Source organism: Sminthopsis crassicaudata, chromosome X (genome assembly GCF_048593235.1).
Source record: "Sminthopsis crassicaudata isolate SCR6 chromosome X, ASM4859323v1, whole genome shotgun sequence".
Taxonomy (NCBI): Eukaryota; Metazoa; Chordata; class Mammalia; order Dasyuromorphia; family Dasyuridae; genus Sminthopsis; species Sminthopsis crassicaudata.
In genome coordinates, this window is record NC_133623.1 from 63,795,475 (window position 1) to 63,815,125 (window position 19,651).

General features: G+C 33.2%; 1 pseudogene; it reads right to left on the reverse strand.

The window, feature by feature from the left end:
- The window catches only part of LOC141548225 (E3 ubiquitin-protein ligase DTX3L pseudogene), a 29,048-nt pseudogene extending 9,694 nt beyond the window's left edge, over nucleotides 1–19,354 (reverse strand).
- Nucleotides 19,355–19,651: the final 297 nt, after the last annotated feature.

Sequence of the window (19,651 nt, forward strand, 5' to 3'; positions counted from 1 at the left end):
GAAAAAAGATAAAATAAGGAACTGAATAAATTGTTCGGGACACCAGAGCTGAAAGACTTATAAGCATGTTCTAAGTGGGGTTCCAAAAGAAATGAAACATTTCTCAGGACCATATGAAATTTTTATAAAAACTGATTAGGTGTTAGGGAACAGAGATCTTGCAAACAAATGAAAAAAATGCAGAAATAGTTAATATATCCTTTACAAACCATATGCAATAAAAAATAAGTCATTTCTTGAAGAAGCAAAAACAAAAGCACAGAGCCAAATGGGAACTTAATCATGAAATCCTAAAATATGAGTGGGTTGATTTTTATCACAGAAACAAATCTGTGAAAGAAAAATGATAATGGTTAAAATAACATGAATATTTCCGGTATGTATCTAAAGCAGTCTTGGTAGGAAAAAAGTATCCCTTCAGAAAATAGAAAAAAGAGAGGAATAATGAACTGAATATGTATTTAAAAATTTAAAGTCAACAAATAAACCTAAAATAAACAAAAATGAGGAGATATTAAAGACCAGAGGAGAAATAAGCTAGAAACCAAAAAGAACTTTAGAAATGATAAATGAAAATTTAAAACTGGGTATCTGAAAAGATTAATAAAATGAAACAAATTTAATAAAAAAATTAATAAAACTTTAAATTTATCAATTAACTAGGCATAAAATCAAATAAAAAAATTAGGAAAATCAGGTAAAATAACCAAAAAAAATCAGAAAAAAAGAAAACCTATTCAAAACCTATTGTGCACAGTTACATATTAACTTTCAAAAATATTTAATGCTCCCCTATCAGAAGACTAAATAAAAATCTAAAATAATTAAATTACAATGTTCTCTTGGTTCTACTTACTTCACTCAATATTATTTCATGCAAGTTTTTCTAGGCCTTTCTGAAATCATCCTGCTGATCATTTCTTATAGTATATTCCATAACATTCATATACTGTAACTTATCTAGCCATTCTCTAATTGATGGGCATCCACTCAGTTTCCAGTTTCTGGCCACCACAAAGAGCGCTGCCAGGAACATTTTTGCACCTGTGGGTCCTTTTCCCTTCTTTAAGATCTCTTGGGATATAAGTGAAATAGAAACACTACTGGGTCAAAGGGTATGCACAGTTTGGTAGCCCTTAGGGCATATATGAACCACAGTTTAAAAAACTGGGTATATTCAATAAAGATATCCTACACAATGCTTTCCAGTAATGATAGGAGCAAACCAAGTATGTTTACGTTCTCAGATATATTTGATACAGATGTCTGGAAAGGCTACAAACAACAATAAGATGGGGGAGGTGTAGGTGTAAAGAGATCAAATTATCTTTTTGTTGATGATATAAGAGTATAATTGGAACATCCTAGGGAATCAGCAAAGATAATAATGAAAACAATAACTTGCAAATATAAGCATCAAGAGGGGGTTAAAAACCACCACCACCATCATAGAGAGGTTTTAGGAAGTACTCTTCCATAATCCCTCCCTACCTCTTGCCAAGAACAGATGTACATACTGGAACAAAATTGAAACGGATTATGCAATTTTATGCCTATGTTATCAATTCCCTTAGGTTACAACAAATTAACCAGGAAAGAAATAAAGAAATGATAGTTTTGAAAAATATATGTATTGAAATAAATTCTGAAAAATAATTTTATTGAAAAAAAAACTTCTGAGAAACAAATGTTTTATATTTCTTATGTTTCTAATATTTTTTAGCTAACTATAGAAGTTACTCCTCTTCTCTCTATATAAAAAAGAGCACTGTGGATTTCTCTTGAAGTTTCTCTTGGTACCTCTACCTAAATGCAGAGACTCTGGATGCTTCTATTCTCCTCTTTTCAATCAACTATTATTTCAAGGATTTTCTCACATAAGTTCATTTCAATTTAACAATTTGGTATAGTTGGCAGGACTCTGAGACACTGGAACATCAAGCAAGCTCCTTGTGGGTATTGGCTATTTCTTCTAGCAGGTAAGACACCCTCACTTTCTAAACTGTCTCCCTGGTGGAACTCTGCAAACTAACTAGGACCTCTGTCACTAAAAAGCTGTGATGAAATCAGAGACTATTTCCTCTCTGAATTTTTGAAATGGAGCTCTAGAAAACTAGGTTTCAATAAAGCCCATTGGGATTTAAATGGAGCTACATTACTTGACCATGCTATAAATCCAAATCACTCTGGCTCTCCAGGATTGGTCAGAAATAGGCCTTGGCAGTGTCTACTCACCTAGGCACCCATTCTTACAGGAATGTAAAATAAATTTTTCCTGCATTCATCAATGAGTCAGTGGAGTTCTTGGTAAGGTATTTTGTTTCTTACAAATTGAGGAGGTCCAAGATCCAGACATTATGAGTTAGGGGTGGCCCTGTTGAAGCACAAGGAGATGCATCCTGTTGATTTCAACGGGCTCATGACTTGGCAGGCTTTCCCCCTTCACATACTGTCCAAGATCCCAGGAGCATATTGGTAAATAAGGTCACTGATGAATCCAGAAATCAAGAAGAGAACTAAAGTAGGTTCTATAGCAGCCAGGCAACTCTGTGCACAGACCAAAGATAAGAATGTGGACTATTTAGCTTTGCCTTTAGGGGATGAGGCCATCTTATGATGTCTGACATGTCAGACAGGTTAGCAAGATGAGGAATTTAATGGAGCCAAGGAGTGGGAACTCCTGGGACATACCTCTCATATTGTCCTAGAAGAGAGGGAATGTCAAGAAATCTGCAGTTAAGCAAATTCTAATGATTTGGGATCACTGGAGTATGGAGGTATCCACACTGGGGTGCAAGAAGGATCTGCACAAGAGAAGGGTCCAGGAAGAGAAGAAAAATTTTGGCCAGTCTAGAAGTCTTGAGAGCAGGAGTTTTCTCCCAAAAATGTGACCTAAATTATTGTGTTTAAATTTAAATAGTATGTGATAGAATTACTTTCTTTTTTGTTTTTAATCTGTCATGTTTATTTCTTTTTTTTTAATTTAATTTTTATTTTATTTTAAAATTATAACTTTTTTTTGATAGTACATATGCATGGGTAATTTTTTTACAACATTATCCCTTGCACTTACTTGATAGAATTACTTTCAATGGATGAATTTGGGAATAAGATTTTAGAAATATATGTGCATTAATATTGTTGTATTGATGGGGTGTGAGAATCGAGGGTAAGAGATCCCTTAATAGCAATGGGATTCCCTTGGCCGATTGTGCAGGGTTTGTGGAAGAATTCACAAACCCCAATAAATACAGGCAAGAGGTTTGTGGCAAAGAATTTGTTTGTGGCTAAGAAGGCAGCTTTCTTAGTGGGCAAGGTCCTGTTAGGACTATTGCAAAGATGGGTTTACACTGAGAAGAAAATATCTCCATCAGTGGGCTAAATTCAGAAGGGCAGGCCTTTCAGATTAAGATTTAGCAAAAATGGGTTAACAAACCCTAGATTATGTGGAATCAGTCTTGGCCTGGAGCTGGGGAGCAGTTTGAGACACTCAATAGAGTATGTTGACTATGCCCCAGGCTGAGATTGTCCATTGAATGAGATTATCTGGGAATTGTCTGGGAAAGGTGTGCCCCTTCCAGGTTTGAGATTCAGGAACATTCTTCCTCCCCAAAGGGACACAGTTTATATCAGGGCCCCCCAAAGGTTAAAGGGGAAACAATTTACATCAGCATTGCTACTAGAAGTGTAAATCTGTATTTGATTTCATTTTAAATTTTTAAAAAATGATTATTAAAACAAAGTTCTCTGGTAACTTAACTAAAGAGGTATCTCCTAATTGTATCTCCTAATTAGATGAAACATGTTGCTTTTTTGTAGAGGGCCATTATTGAATAAATCTATGAATAGCAAGAGTTCAGTCCAGGTATAACTTGAGACCCACTCCCTTTTAGGGCAAGCCATTCAAACTATTGACTCACCATCTCTCTAACAATGAGTTACAAAGACATACTTGATAAATTTAGGCTAATCTTGATGGAGAATGTATGTGACAGGAACAAGACATTTTAACTATACAATTTACCCTAACAATGAATTAAAAACATACATTTGAGGTAAATATATTAGTATGATAATTTCTGCTATTTACTACTCTTTCAATAAGTACTTTGGTATTGATAAAATCATAACTATTCTGTTGGTATTGATGAGCATCACAACTATGCTATTTACAATTGATAAGTATCTTGGTATTGGCAGTTAAGATAGATACTGAAATGTCAAAGTATAGATTGTGCATTAACCCTGAAAGGTATATGATGTCACCTAGAGGTAGCTAGTAATATTGTAACACTAGCCTAAAAAAATATAAATGGAGATTGCAAAGCATATCTTCTGTCTGGCCTTGGACATTCAAAATTTATGAACTATGCTTTAAAATAAAAATGAAATTTTGTCCAAAGTTATTCAAATATTATCTATAGTATGAATCTTAAAGTTTAAAACAAAAGGTGGTTTTAAAAAAGAGAGACAAAAATAGGTTCTGGCCAAATCACTTGATCATTGTATGAGTTTTCATGGCTTCCAGTGATTGTATATAGAAACTCTGTTCTGACAAAAAACCCAGATTTTTTTGTTTTTGAGTAGACAAACTAGTATATACCTATTCTCGTTTCTTATCTAGCCTTAAACCATTAAATTATGCTTTATTTCCTGAAAGGACACATTATAATTGAATCTCTGTGTTTTATGTGCATTTGTAGAGTGACCCAGAAATATTTTAAGCCTTTTCTAGTTATTTGGAATGAGATATTAGCAGAGAGAGACAGAGAGACATAGGGACAGACAGACAAGCAGAGAGAGAGAGAGAGAGAGAGAGAGAGAGAGAGAGAGAGAGAGAGAGAGAGAGAGAGAGAGAGAGAGAGAGAGAGAGAGAGAGAGAGAGAGGAGGGAGGGGGAGGGAGGAGGAAAGGGGGGAGGGAGAAGAAGAAGGAGGAGGAGGAGGAGGAAGAAAAGAAGGGAGGGAAGGAGGGAGAGAGAGAGAGAGAGAGACCCATCAGCAACATACCTGATTTACCTTCTTTCTCCAGTATTTGGGCTAGTGAAGACCCCACTGCACTTTCTTCCGCAAGATGGGACAAAATAGCTTATTGTGTTTGTTTTTTTAATGAAAAAAATAAACAGGTAGAGAAGAGAAAAAAAAATCTAGTTCCTGTGCGAATTGGATGAAGATTTAGTTTCCATAGAGTTACAAAACTTAGAGAAATGAAAATAAGAGAAACTGTAACCTAAAGGTTACAAAACTTATGGAGAGAACCCACAAATTAGAATAAGAAATACATTATAAAATGTAATCAGGATGGGGACTCAGATTTACAAATAAAGGTAAAATGTAATATTAGGGGTGGAGACTAACATGGGGGAAATTAAACTCTCCAGACAGGTTGTATGTAACCTTTGTAGTACCCAATCAATGGGTAATGAGGGAAGGGACTTGTGGTTCAGGTGACAAGGTATAAAAAGACATGTCTATTGATTTCAGGTGCTTTAATTCTATAGGACACCCACTGCTGCAGTTGCATAACAAAATGTACTTTTAACTTCATTACTCCTAAGTCCAATAATTATTTCTCACAGCCCCCAACCCTCAAGACATCTTGAGAGGTTTAAATGATCAAAATATATATTCCTTTGAGCAAAATACCCACATGTAAGAGTGTGATTCTCCATGTATACAGAAGGAAGGAAGGAAGGAAGGAAGGAAGGAAGGAAGGAAGGAAGGAAGGAAGGAAGGAAGGAAGGAAGGAAGGAAGGAAGGAAGGGAGGGAGGGAGGGAGGGATTGTTCAAACATGTTACTTTTAGAAAAGAACTCCTAAAACCATTGGCAAACTAGAAAGCAATGTTGTAGAAACTGAACTAAAATTTCACAATATTCCAGAATTCATTTTAAATGGATACATGGCCTTATTATTAAATACCATACAATAAAAATATTAGAAAAGAAGCAGATAATACACTTTCACAGTTTTGGTTAAGAAATGTTTTCTTTACCATACAAAGAAAAGAGAAAATTATAAAAGAGAAAATAAACACCTTAAATTACATAAAACAGAAAAATTTCTTCATAGGCAAAATGAATTGACCTTGGATAAGCAAGGAAGTGCTTAAATGGAAAAAAAATATTGTATCAAATTGCTCTTACAAGGTATTAGTATCCAAGAGATATAAACAATTAACAGACACATAAAAGAACAATAGAAATTCACTCTTAAATAAGTTGTAAAATGTGAACAATTCTTAAAGAAAAAATTGCAAAGCATTTACAACCACATAAAATTGCTCCAAATTACTACTAAGAGAAATGCAAATCAAAACAATCCTGGAGTTACACCTCATACCCTGGAAACTGGCAAAATGACAAAGAATGTAAATAATCGGTGTTGGAGGGATTATGGGAAGGTCTGATGAATTGCTGGTAGAACTATGAATGGATACAATCATTTTGTTTAAAAAATGGAATTATGCAAAAATAGTGACTAAAATGATCATAACCTTTGACCCAGAAAGTGCATTCATGGGTTTATTCCTCAAGGAGGCCATTGGTAAGAAAAAAAGACCATATAGGAAAAAAGTATTTATAGCATCACTTGAGGAGTTATCACACACACACACACACACACACACACACACACAAAATAGAAACAATATAGATTTCCACAAGTTGGGTAATGGCTAAACAAATTGTGGTGCATTTATGTAATGGAATATTTCTGTACTATAAGAAATGATGGGCATAAATACAGAGATTTGTGGAAAAATCTATTTGAACAGATGCAGAGTCAATTAATGAGAGCCAAGAAAGCAATATACATAAAGATTTCAACAATGTAAATAGAAAGGGCAATCAGATATGAAAAAATTACACAATACACATATGTATGTATTACAAAGAAGAAATATGTTGAAAGAAGAAGTATTAGGGCATGCTCATAATCCAACCTTTAGCAGAGGTGGGAGAACCAGGTGTTGCATATTGGACATATTTTCAAACTTTTTTCAAGGTTTCAAAGCATTGTTGTTTTATTATTTTCTTCCTTTTATGCTCATTATTTTTTTCTTTTTCTTTCCCTTTATTTTGCATCAAACTAATCAGTTTGAAGAAAGACATAAGAGATTGGTAAATTGTATAAAGGTTAAAGTTTTGCAGATTACAAAATACTTTCTATGGCCCAATAAGTAAATTGCAAATGGGGGAGAGAAGGGAGAAAAGAAGATAATGACAACAAAAAGGCAACACACCAAAATTTGTAAGATGTAGGCAAAGCAGTGTTTAGGGAAAAATTTATCTCTCTAAACACATCAATAAATAAAAAAAGAACAGATCAATGAACTAGGCATGCAACTTTTTAAAAAAACAAAACAAAACCAAAAAACAATGAACAGTCTCCAATTCAACACAAAAATAAAAATCCTAAAAATCACAGGTGATTAATGAAATTGATAGTAAAAATTGAACTAATAAAGCTAGAAGCTGGCTTTATGGGAAAAAATCCTGGGGCAGCTAGGTGGAGCAGAGGATAGAGCAGTCTCAGACACTTAACACTTCCTAGCTGTGTGACCCTGGGCAAGTCACTTAACCCCAGCCTCAGAAAAGGAAAAAAAAACAAAAAAAAAAAAAAAAAAAAAGAAAAAAAACCTATAAGATAAATTATTGGTTAATTTGATTAAAAATAAAAAGAAACCTAATTGCCAGTACCAAAAATGAAAAATACCACCAATAAAGAAGAAATTATTAGTAACTATTTTGTCTAATAAAACTGACAATTCAAGTGAAATTGATAAAAAATTATAAAAAATGGAAGTTGCCCAGATTAATAGAACAGTCAATAGAATAACTGAATAACCCTATCTTAGGAAAAAAAAATAGAACGAGCAATAAATTATTTCTCTAACAAAGACCTCAAGGACCACATGAATTTACAAGTGAATTCTACCATACAAAATAGATAAAGTTCTATGAAATTCCTTCTGTGACACAAAAGTAGTATCGTAATCTAAAAAGGGGAGGGTAAAGTCAGAGAAAAAAAACAGATTAATTTCCATAATGAGAATTAATGCAAAAAGATTTAAAATAAAATATTAGCAAAGAAATTACAGCAATATATCACAAAGATTACACACACTTATATCAAGTATTATTTATACCAAGACTGTAGGAATTCAATATTGTGAAAATTATAAGCACAATTGATCATATCAATAACAAAAACAAGGATTCTATGATTACATCACTAAATACAGAAAAAGCTTTTGACAAAATACATCAATTTTTATTAAAAACACTTGAAAGTATAGCAATAAGTGCAGCTTTTTTTTCTAACCTTTTTATTTTATTTTAAATTTATGGAATGACAAGCATTTCCATAACATAGTACAATAAAAAAGATTATTGTATATGAAATTGAAAATCTACTACACAAAATTTGCTATTCCATATAAAACTATGGAACTATAGTTCCATATAGAAAGTATAAAACCAAATTATCATGTAAATTCTTCTTTTTTCTCCCCTTTTCCATACTACCTTCCACCTCTAGAGATGGCTACCATTTGATACATATAATCATATAATATATGTAAATTATTCTACAAATGCTTTTTATCAGTTAAAGCATTAAAATGCTTTAAATCAGTTCTCTTTGGATGCAGATAGTATTTTTTTTCTTATGCCCTTAATAGTTAATTTGCATATTTAGAATAGACAAAATACCTAATTAATTCACTCAAAGTTGTTTTTAATACAATATTGTTATTAATGTATACAGTAATTGGTTTTATTCATTTTACTCTTCATTATTTCTTGAAAGTCTTTCCATGTTTTTCTAAAAGTACTGAGTTCATCATTTCTTATAGCACAGTAGTATTCCATCACAATTTGTTCAGCCATTCCCCAATGGACGAGCATTTCTAGTTTCCTGTTGTTTGACACCACAAAAAGGGCTGCTGTAAAGATTCTAGAACATAAAGTTTCTTTTCCTTTTTTTCCTAATCATCTTTGGAAATAAACCAATTAGTGGTATTTCTGGGTCAAAGGGCAAAGATGGTTTAATAACTCTTTGGACATAATTCCAGATTGTTCTCCAAAATGGTTGCCAAATATTTCATTAACAATTAATTAGCAAAACAACCTTTCCACAATCTCTCCAACATTTGCCACTTTCCTCTTCTACCATTTTAGCCAATCTGGTAGGTAGAAATGATATTTCAAGGTTGTTTTAATCAGAATTTTTGTAATCAGTAATGATTCAGAGAATTTTTATAGTATTATAAATTGTTTTTATTTCTTCACTGAAAACCTGCCTCTAATTTGGAACATGAACAAAGGGCTAACAAACTGGGCATACCTTTTGATCTAGCAGTGTTTCTACTGGGTTTGTATCTCAAAGAGATAATGGTAAAAATGTTTGTAGCAGCCTTTTTTGTAGTGGCAAGGAACTGGAAACTGATTGGATGCCCATCAGTTGGGGAATGGTTGTATAAGTTATGATATATGAATGTAATAGAATATCTATAAGAAATGATCAGCAGGATGATTTCAGAAAGGCTTGTAAAGACTTGCATAAACTGATGCTAAGCAAAGTGAGTAAAATCAAGAGTACTTTGTACACAGCAAAAACGAGATTATGTGATGATGGACATGATTCTTTTCAACAACAAACTGATTCAGGCCAATTCCAATAGACTTGTGATGGAGAGAACCATCTGCATCCAGAAAGATGACTATGAAGACACAACATAGTGTGGATCACAACATAGTATTTTCACCTTTTTTGTTGTTGTTGTTTGAGTAGGCAAACTAGAAATATAATTTTCACCTTTTTTGTTGTTGTTTTGATGTTTTTTCCTCATTTTTTTCCTTTTTGATCTAATTTTTTGTGTAGCATGATAAATGTGGAAATATATATAGAAGAATTGCAAATTCTTATATTTGATTATTTGCTATCTAGAGGAGGGGGTGGGGATGGGAGGGAGAAAAAATTGGAACACAAGGTTAGCAAGGGTGAATGTTGAAAACTATCTTTTCATGTCTTTTGAAAATAAAAAGCTATTATCAAAAATTTTAAAAAATTAAAAAGTCCAAAAAAAGGAAAAGAAAAGCTGTCCATATCTTTTGCAGCCTTTCTTCAAATGAATTATTTATCTAAAACTTAGAACAAGCATTATCTCTAATCGGGAAAAAGTACAGCAAGATCAGGCATGGAGGATATCCATTATTGCCACTAGCATAGCAATAAGACCAAAAAAGAAAGAAAAGCATAAAAGAAATTGAATAACCATAGGTAATGGTATCATTATCATTCTTTGTAGAAAATATGATCATATACTTAGAGAACCCTAGAGAACCTCAAAAACTAGTTGAAACAAGGAAAACTTTTTGAAAGATTTTAGAATACAAAATAAATTCCCCCATAAATCATTAGCATTTCTATATTTTACTCCCCAAAATAATCAGTAAAAAGGGCTAGAAAGAAAACTTTCAGTTAAAATAACTGATTAATATAAAATACTATCTACAAAACCATGAAGTTAACCACAACACTTTTTTCACATAAATAAAAACAGATCTAAACAATTTCAGAAATATTAATTGATCTTGCACAGATTAATCCAATATAATAAAAATGACAATTCTACCTAAATTAATTTACTTATTCATGATTGTACCAATCAAAGTATTAAAGAATTATTTTATAGAGTTAGAAAAAAAATTAACAAAATTCATCTGGAAGAACAATAAATCAAAAATATCAAGGAAAACTATGAAAAAAATGTGAAGGAAGATTTTCTAGCAATGCCAGATTTCAAACTGCATTACAAATCATCAAAATAATCTAGTAATGGCTAAGAAAAAGAGTGATATATCAATAGATTAAGTACACAATACACAGTATTAAATCATCATAGTAATATAGTGTTTGAAAACCCAAATATCTAAGTTTGGAAGTAAAAACACAATATCTGACAAAAAAAATCTCCTGAGAAACCTGTAAAATAGTTTGGCAGAAACCAAGGCAGACACTAGCATCCATCTCATATTATATACCAAGAAAACATCAAAATAGGCAAATGATTTAGGCAAATTAGAGGAGCATGTACAAATTTACCTGTCAAAGCCATAAGTAAGGAAATTGAGCCAAATGAATAAAAATACAAAGCATTCCCCAATTCATATAAACAAATAGTATTCAGAAGAAGAAATCAAATTTAACATTAGACAAATGAAAAAAATATATATTCTGAATCACTCTTGATTATTTTCAGGGAGAGAACTGGTCAACTCTGAATGCAAATTGAACCTTTTTTTTCATTTAAAATTTTTTTCTTGCATTTTATTTTGCAATATAGCTAAAATGAAATATGTAATGTTTAATATCACTTGCCTCTTCACAGAGTAGGGGAGGGAATGAAGGGAGAGAGGGAGGGAGGGGGAGAGAGAGAGAGAGAGAGAGAGAGAGAGAGAGAGAGAGAGAGAGAGAGAGAGAGAGAGAGAGAGAGAGAGAGAGAGAGAGAGAGAGTGTGAGAGTATTTGGAACTCAAAAAAAAAAAAGGATGTTAATTTTTTAAAAATCCTGATTCTCCCAACATTTAAACAAAAATTAATTCCAATACTGTATAAAGTGTTTGGAAAAAAAGAGGAAAAGATGGGATCCTACTAAATTCCTTCTATGACACATGTATGATCATGGTAATCAAATACAGTGTGTCAAAAGGAGAAAAAAGATGAAAGCCAATTTTCATAAGGATTAATAAGAAAACTTTCAATAAAATATTAGCAAAGATGCTACAGTAATATATACTATAATCAGGCTGCATTTATGCCAGGAATGTTGGTTTAGTTCAATACAAGGAAATTATAAACATAATTGACCATATTAATAACAAAATTCACAAAATCATGATTATTTCAATAGATATAGAAAAAGGTTTGATAAAACACAATTCTACTTGCTGTTACAAAAAAAAAAAACGGATAAGTATAGGAATAATTTGAGATTTCCTTAAAATGATAAGAAGCATATCTAAAATCAAGACTAAGCAATATCTCTGATAGGGATTAGCTAAAATAATTTTCAATACGGTCAGGGGTGAAACAAAGAAACAGTATTACCACTACTATTCAATATTTTACTATAAATTCAAATCATAGAAATAACACAATAAAAACATTTTGAAGAAATAAACACTGACAAATAGAAAAAGAAATTATTACTTTATGTGGATGATATAATGGTTTCTTTAAGAAATAAACTTTAAAAAATCTAATCAAAACAAAGAGCAATTTTAGCAGTGCAGAACAATATAAAATAAACCCAGGAGCCTCAACAAGAGAACAGTGGCCCTCCTAGAACTGTTGCTCTGGAAAATACCTAAAGAAAAAGACAAGCACAGAGATTTAAGCTAAGTGAAGTGTAAACTAGGTCCACTGAAACAGCAATAGGTGATCCCTAAGTCCCAATCACAAGGATTTTCACCTCCCAGACAGTATGGGGAATTGGGTGTCTTGAGTTTGGAAGTTTGAGGGGACCTCTGCTGATAAGGGATACCAGGTCCAGTTATATTCCTGAAATGAGGCCCTAGACAAGAAAGACTAGCACATGCCTGATGAGTACAGAAGCAGTGGGGCAAAAATGTTACTGGCTGCCACACTTATAAAAGGGTGGAGGCGTTCTTGGTTTTGAATGCTAGGCCAGGAGGGAAAATTGAAGGAGAACTTGAGGCCAGAAGCACTCCCTCCCTTACCTTAGAACTAGAGGTGATTACACCAACAATCTGTTACAAAATGATCTGGCAAAGGAGAAAGAACTCAACTATAGAAAGTTATGACTAGAAGAGAAAAACAAGGTTCATCTTTAATGAAGGATACTGAAGCCATAAAGTCTCTTTTACCCCAAAGAATAATGTCAAATGGTCACCTGCCCCCAGAGAATTCACAGAAAAACTCAAAAAAGACTTTAAAAATCAAATGATAGAGATTGAGGGATTTTTTAAAAAAGAATAATCTAAGAAAAACAAAATGACTATGAAAAGAAAATCATTCAACTGAAAAGGGAGATTCAGAATGACTCCTTGAAAAACAGAACTGGGCACAGAGAAGCCAGCAAAGTTATGAGACCAAGAAATAATAAAACATAAAGAATGAACAAATAGAAGAAAATGCAAAACATCTCAGAAGAATAACCACTGATCTGGAGAACAGATCAATAAGAGAAAAAATAAGAATAATCAGACTACCTAAAAGCTATGACCTAAAAAAGAATCTTGATACAATAATACAAGAAATAATTAAGAAAATTTTCTGAATTAAGAGCAAAGTAGAAATTTTAAAAATCCCCTGATCACCACCTCAAAGAGACTCCATGAGGAAAACCTACAAGAGTATCATAGCCAAATTCCAAAAGCCCCAGGTTAAAGGGAAAATATTATAAGCAACAAGAAAAAACAAATAAAATATGGTAGCACTATAGTTAGAATCACACAAGACCTGGAGTTACAGCTGAAAATATCATACTCACAAAGTTAAGCATAATTCAGAATGAAAAAAACTGCATATTCAATGAATTGATAACTTTCAGGATTTCTTTTTCAAAAAGGCCTGAATTTAATAGAAAATCTGACATAAAAATCCAAGAGAAATATAAAGTAAACATAGAAGACTAATTATGAGGGACTCAATAAGGAAAAACTATGTACTTTTCCATATGTGGAAATGTAAACTGTGTTTAAGACTATTATTAATAATTGGGTGGTTCAAAAGAAAGATTGGGATAGAGCCGAGTATGATGTAATTTTAAAAAGTAAAATCACGTAGGAAAAGGTAAAAACAGTAATTATACAAATGAGGTGCAAGAGGAAGAAGTGACACAGAGGAATTAGATGGGGGAGGATCGCTGGTAGTTCTGGAACCCTACTTTCATCAAGAATAGGTTAAAAGAGAGAATGATACATATATATCTAGAAGATTATGAAAATCTTCTAAATTCAGAGTCAAATAAGTTGATAAAGCTATATGGAGTGGGAAGAAGAGAAGGGAGGGATTTTCATCGGGAACCCTACTCAAATCAAATCTAGGTTAAAGAGAGAACATATACATTTAAAAGAGGTTAAAAGTCTTCCAAGTTTATAAAGAGGGTGGGGGAATAGGATGGGGAAGTATAGAAGGATTTGTAGATTAATAGGAATGGGATAAAGAAGAAACAACATATATATATGTATATATATGTATATATATATATGTATATATATATAATATATTTGGGAGGTTATAAAAGTCTTCTAAATTTAGACAGAAACAAGAGGACAAAGGGAAAAGGTAGAGGGAGAAGATAAGGGAGAAATCCTTGGGAGGGTAGATTAAGTAATAGGAAGACAAAGTAGGGGGTTAAAATAAAACAGAAGAGTCACAGGGATGGGGAAAACGAGATACATAAGAATAGAATTCTTTAGAAAAATAAAATCATGGGTTGTAATCATTTATCTCAGACAAAGTTAAAGCTAAAATATATTTACCAAAAGAGAAAATTAGGAAAACTACTCTCCTCATCACTTCATGTAAATCTTTCCATTTTTCCCCAAAATCCCTAAAGCTCATCATTTTTTATAGCACAGCAGTATTCAAACACAATCATATACCATAACATATTCTGCCATTCCCGAATTGATTACCTGCAATCTCCAGTTCTTTGCTGGAGAGCTGCTGTAAACATTTCAGAACATATAGGCTCTTTTCCTTTTCCCCTAATTTTCTTCAGAAACGGAACAAATACTATTATTGCTTAGCCAAAGAGTATAGGTAATTTAATAATAATTCTTTGGGTATAAATTCCAGATTGCTTTCCAAAATGGTTGGATCAGTTCACAATTCCACCAACATTGAATTACTGTTTCAGTTTTTCCACACCCCCTCCAACATTTGTCACTTTTCCCTTCTATTATGTTAGACAATCTGGTAGGTATAAAACGATATCTAAAAGTTGTCTTAATTTAAATTTCTATAATCAATAATGATTTAGAGCATTTTCCCATATTACAATAAATTATTTTGATTTCTTTTTTGGAAAACTGTATGTTCCCATCCTTTGATCATTTATCATTTGGGGAATGACTTGTATTCATATCAATTTGACAAAGTTATTTTAGATATGAGATGTTTATGTGATAAGCTGTCAATAAAAACTAGAATAATATTTACAAAACTATAAATTGCTTAGATTAGCAGTGGATGAAATAGAATATCTAAAAAGACCTATTTTAGAAAGAGAAAATGAACAGACCATAAACAATGAGCTTCTTGAGAGAAAAGTACCAGAACCAAATGGATTTACAAAATTCTATCAAATACTTAAGATCAGCTAATTCCAATGTTAAATAAATTATTTGGAATAATAGGTGAAGAAGAGATCCCATCAAATTCCTTTTGTGACACAAATATGATAATGATTCCTAAAGCAAAACATAGAAAAAGAAAAATATAGACCATTTTTTTACTAAATACTGATGCAAAAATCCTGAATAAAATGCTAGCTCAAAGATTACAACAATAAATTGTAAAGATTATATATTATGATCAAGTGAGATTTATATGATGAATGCAGGTATGCTTTAACATAAGGAAAAATATGAACAAAATTGATTACATCAATAATAAATATTTTTAAAATAATATATTTATGTCAATAGAAGCAGAAAAAGCTTTTGATAAAGTTCAACACTCATTTTTTATTGAAAAACACTTAAAAGCATTGACATCAATTGATTTTTTCCTCTTAAACTGATAAAAAGCATTTATCTAAAACCATCAACAAATATTATTTGGTTAATGGAGATAAACTCCTAATCTTAAATACTTAAAAATGGACAAGGGATATTGGATATCTAATCAATTTAATTGTGTGAAACAAGGATGTCCACTGTCACCAATATTATTCAATGTTTCAGTGGAAATCCTAGAAATAGGAAATGAGAGAAGAAAAAGAAATAGAAGGAATCAGGATAGGAAACAAGATAACAACTATCTTTTACTGTTCTTTTTTAATTGTTCTATGCAAGAGGCTGAAGGCATTTTGAGGGACTACTACATCATTCTTAAAACCAAAAGAGACACAAGATACAACAGAGATATTAACCTCATCTAATTTCTACCAGAGTGCTAGATTCACTTTACACCCTAAGAATAAATCTGATACTAATGATGGGATAAATGTATGGTATGGAGCCCCCTAGAGACACTGAGGTCAAGGTGAGTATTCTCTTCTGTTATTACAGAAATTCTGAGGCTTTAATTCTGGAACTGGTTGGGGAGTACCTTCTTTTTATTGGCAATCAATGAAGATATGCATCTGTCCCATTAAAATAAAGCCCTGTCCATGTGGCAACATGCTCACACTGTGTATCATTTTAAAAAGAGAATGCAAGGTGACCAAGAGAACACTTTATAGGTTATGGAGCTAGGAAAAAAAATCACTTTTTACATATACAGATAACAGAAGAAGTTGTGAACAAACAAGCTATATAGATGATCAATACAGATGATCACAGAAAATAAAATGAATAATTTTGATTGTATAAAAGTGAAAAGGCTTTCCCACAAACAAATCTAGTGCAATTAAAATTTAAAATGGAAAGAGATTAATGGGGAAAATTTGTAGCAAATTTCTTTGTTAAAAGTTTAAAATAATATATATATATCATTTTAAATATATATATATATATAGATACATAGATACATATTTATGTATGTATGTATAAATACATATATGGAATTGATTCAACTTTATAAGACTAAGAGCCATTTACCAGTATATAAATGGTCAAAGTCTATGAAGAAATAGGGTTCAAAGGAAGAAATCCAACTTATCAACAATCATATGATAAAATACTCTAAAATTAGAAAAATGCAAATTAAAGTAACTTTGAAATTTTACTTCCCAACCATCAGACTGGGTAGCAATAATGAAAAAAGAAAAATCCCTTCCCCCCCAACTCTCTCTTCATGTCTGTGTGTGTCTCTCTTTCTCTCTGTCTCTCTCTCTCTCACACACACACTTTCCAGCTTTCTTTTGTGTTCTGTTCTTCTATTAGATTATAAATTCCTTGAGACATACAGAGACAGTCTTTCTTTTTGGTCTTTGTATCCTCAGTGGATGGCACATAGTAGGTGCTTAATAAATTTTTATTAACTATTAAAGAACAAAATGGACAAATGTTGTAGAAGCTGCAGAAAAATGGGCACACAGAAAGTATTGTTAGTAAACATAAATTGGTCCAGGCATATTGGGAAGCAATTTATAATTGTCCCCAAAAGTTACTAAATTGTGGCCCAAGTGTACCACTAATGGGCTTATAACTGTTAAGGAGAAAAGGAAAAGAAAAAGGAGCCATACACACAAACATATTTATGAGTGCTTTTTGAAGTAGCCCCAAACTGGAAAGTAAGGGAGTGTTCACCTATGGTGAAATAACTAAAGAAACTGTGGTCTATGAATGTAATAGCAGGATAATATTTTATTGTGCCATAAGAAGGGAACAGTTTCCGAGGAAATTAGTAGGATTTGATACAGATAGATTGAAGTGAGCATAAGTAGACCAACTTACACAATGACAACAACATCATAGAGAGAGAAAAAAAAAGTTTAAATGCTTTTAGAACCCTGATTGATGGAGTCCAAAGGACTGTAGATGAATCATGCTACCCACCTCCTGTCAGAGATAATGAAATGAAATTCCAGAATGACACTTGTCTATTTGGACATCATCAAGATGGCAATTGGTTTTGCTAGAATATATTTTATTTGTCAGGCACTGTTGTTTCAGGGGTGGAAGGGGTGCTACAAGGAAGAAGTGACAATAAACATTTGTAAAATTTAAAAAAAAGAAAAGAAAAGAAAAGAATTACTCTTCCCGATCCAATTAAATTGGTTAGATACTTTAAATACAATTTCCCCCATTAACCTCTTTCCCTTTTCATTTTAATTACATTAGATTTGTTTGTAGAAAATCCTTTTCACTTTTAAGCAATCCAAATTGTTCATTTTATTTTCTGTGATCATTTGTCTAGGTTTTTTTTTTTTGTTCACAACTTCTTCCATTATCTGTATGTGAAAAGGGATTTTCCCCCCTTTCTCTATAGCTTTTAATGTGTCCTTTTTAAAGTATTTAAAATGGGGAGTTTTTACATAGCTGGCTGTTCTCATAAAGCTAATATAGCTCTGAAACCAGTTCATGGAGTCTGAAAGAAGTGGGTTTTGCCTTTCACAAGGCAATAGGCAATTAAGATCCTAAAAGAATGGTGAAGAAGCGTGGGGCCCGTATCTTGACATGTGAAGGATGCACAATGGATGTTCAATAAGACACATTTTCAGACACAGACAAAGTGGAGGTTTGTGTTTTGCTTGACTATGCATATTTGATACAAAGGCTAGCTTTTCCTTTTTTTTTTTTTTTTTTTTTTTTTTTTTTTTTTAATGAGGTGGGTGTGGGAGGTAGAGAAGGCAGAGATGGGGGAAAGGGAAAAAAAAAAAAAAAAAAGATGGTCACTAAGGCATCTTTAAAAAAACCCAACAAAACGCACCGACAAGAACAGAAGGCTAGAAAGAAATATTGACAGCTTTGAAAAAAATACAGACTTAAGTTACTGTATATTAGGAAAAAAAGAAAAAAACGAAACTAAGCAGATCAACAGGTGAATAGACAAGCCCTTTTTCTGTTATGTGATGTCCATGGAAATGTTTATTTGGGGAGTTTGGGGAGTGTATAATAATACTAAATGTTAGAATGAATACATGAATAACATTTTAAGGTCTAAAAACAAGAGGCGTTTCGTAAAGCGCCTTTTCTTTGGCCACCACCACCCATCAGTCCCACCTTCCGGATCGTGGTCCACGGAGTAGCTGGGAGAGTGGGGGGGAGGGGTTGGGAGGGAGAAGGAGTTGGGAGGGTGGGCACGTTAGAGTGGCGATGGGGAGTGGGGCAGAAGGAGGGGAGGTGGTGGGGAGGGATCACGGGAGGCGTTGCCGGAGGAACTTGATCCTTCTGGACAGACAGAAACCTCGGCACATCCAGCTGCGGATGTATCTATGGATGAAATCCAAAAGGCCTTGGACAGAGATCGGGATGCACGAGTGATGTGGAAGGCGCGCGCACTAACACACCTCTAGGGGTTCTGGGGAGGGAAGGGAAGGGAGGGAGTCAAAGATACCCCCCCTCCGCGGGACCTTACTTACCTCCCACACACAGGCGACTTTCCAAGGTGGAACCAGGAAGGCCGGGGATCGGAGGGAGGGCAGCTGATGGAGCCTGAGCTTCTGGCAGCCCCTTTAAAAGAATGCAAGACACCCCAGCCTAGGTGAAAACCGCAGAAAGGAGGAGAACTGTGACGTCATCTTGGGAGACGGGGCTTGATTCAGCCAATCGACTGCAGCTCAGGACAGGGGCTGGAGTGCAGCCCCCGCAGACCACATCAGTCAGACAATCAATATTCGGTGAGCTCCTACTATGTGTCAGGTGCTGGGCAAGTCCTGGAAAATTTAAAAGACACAGGAAAAAATCAGAAACAAACAAACAAACAACAAATCTCTAAAATAAAGCCATAAAATGACCCAACGTATCTATACTTTCAGGATTCAGGGAAAGCAATGCTTATGTACAATTTAT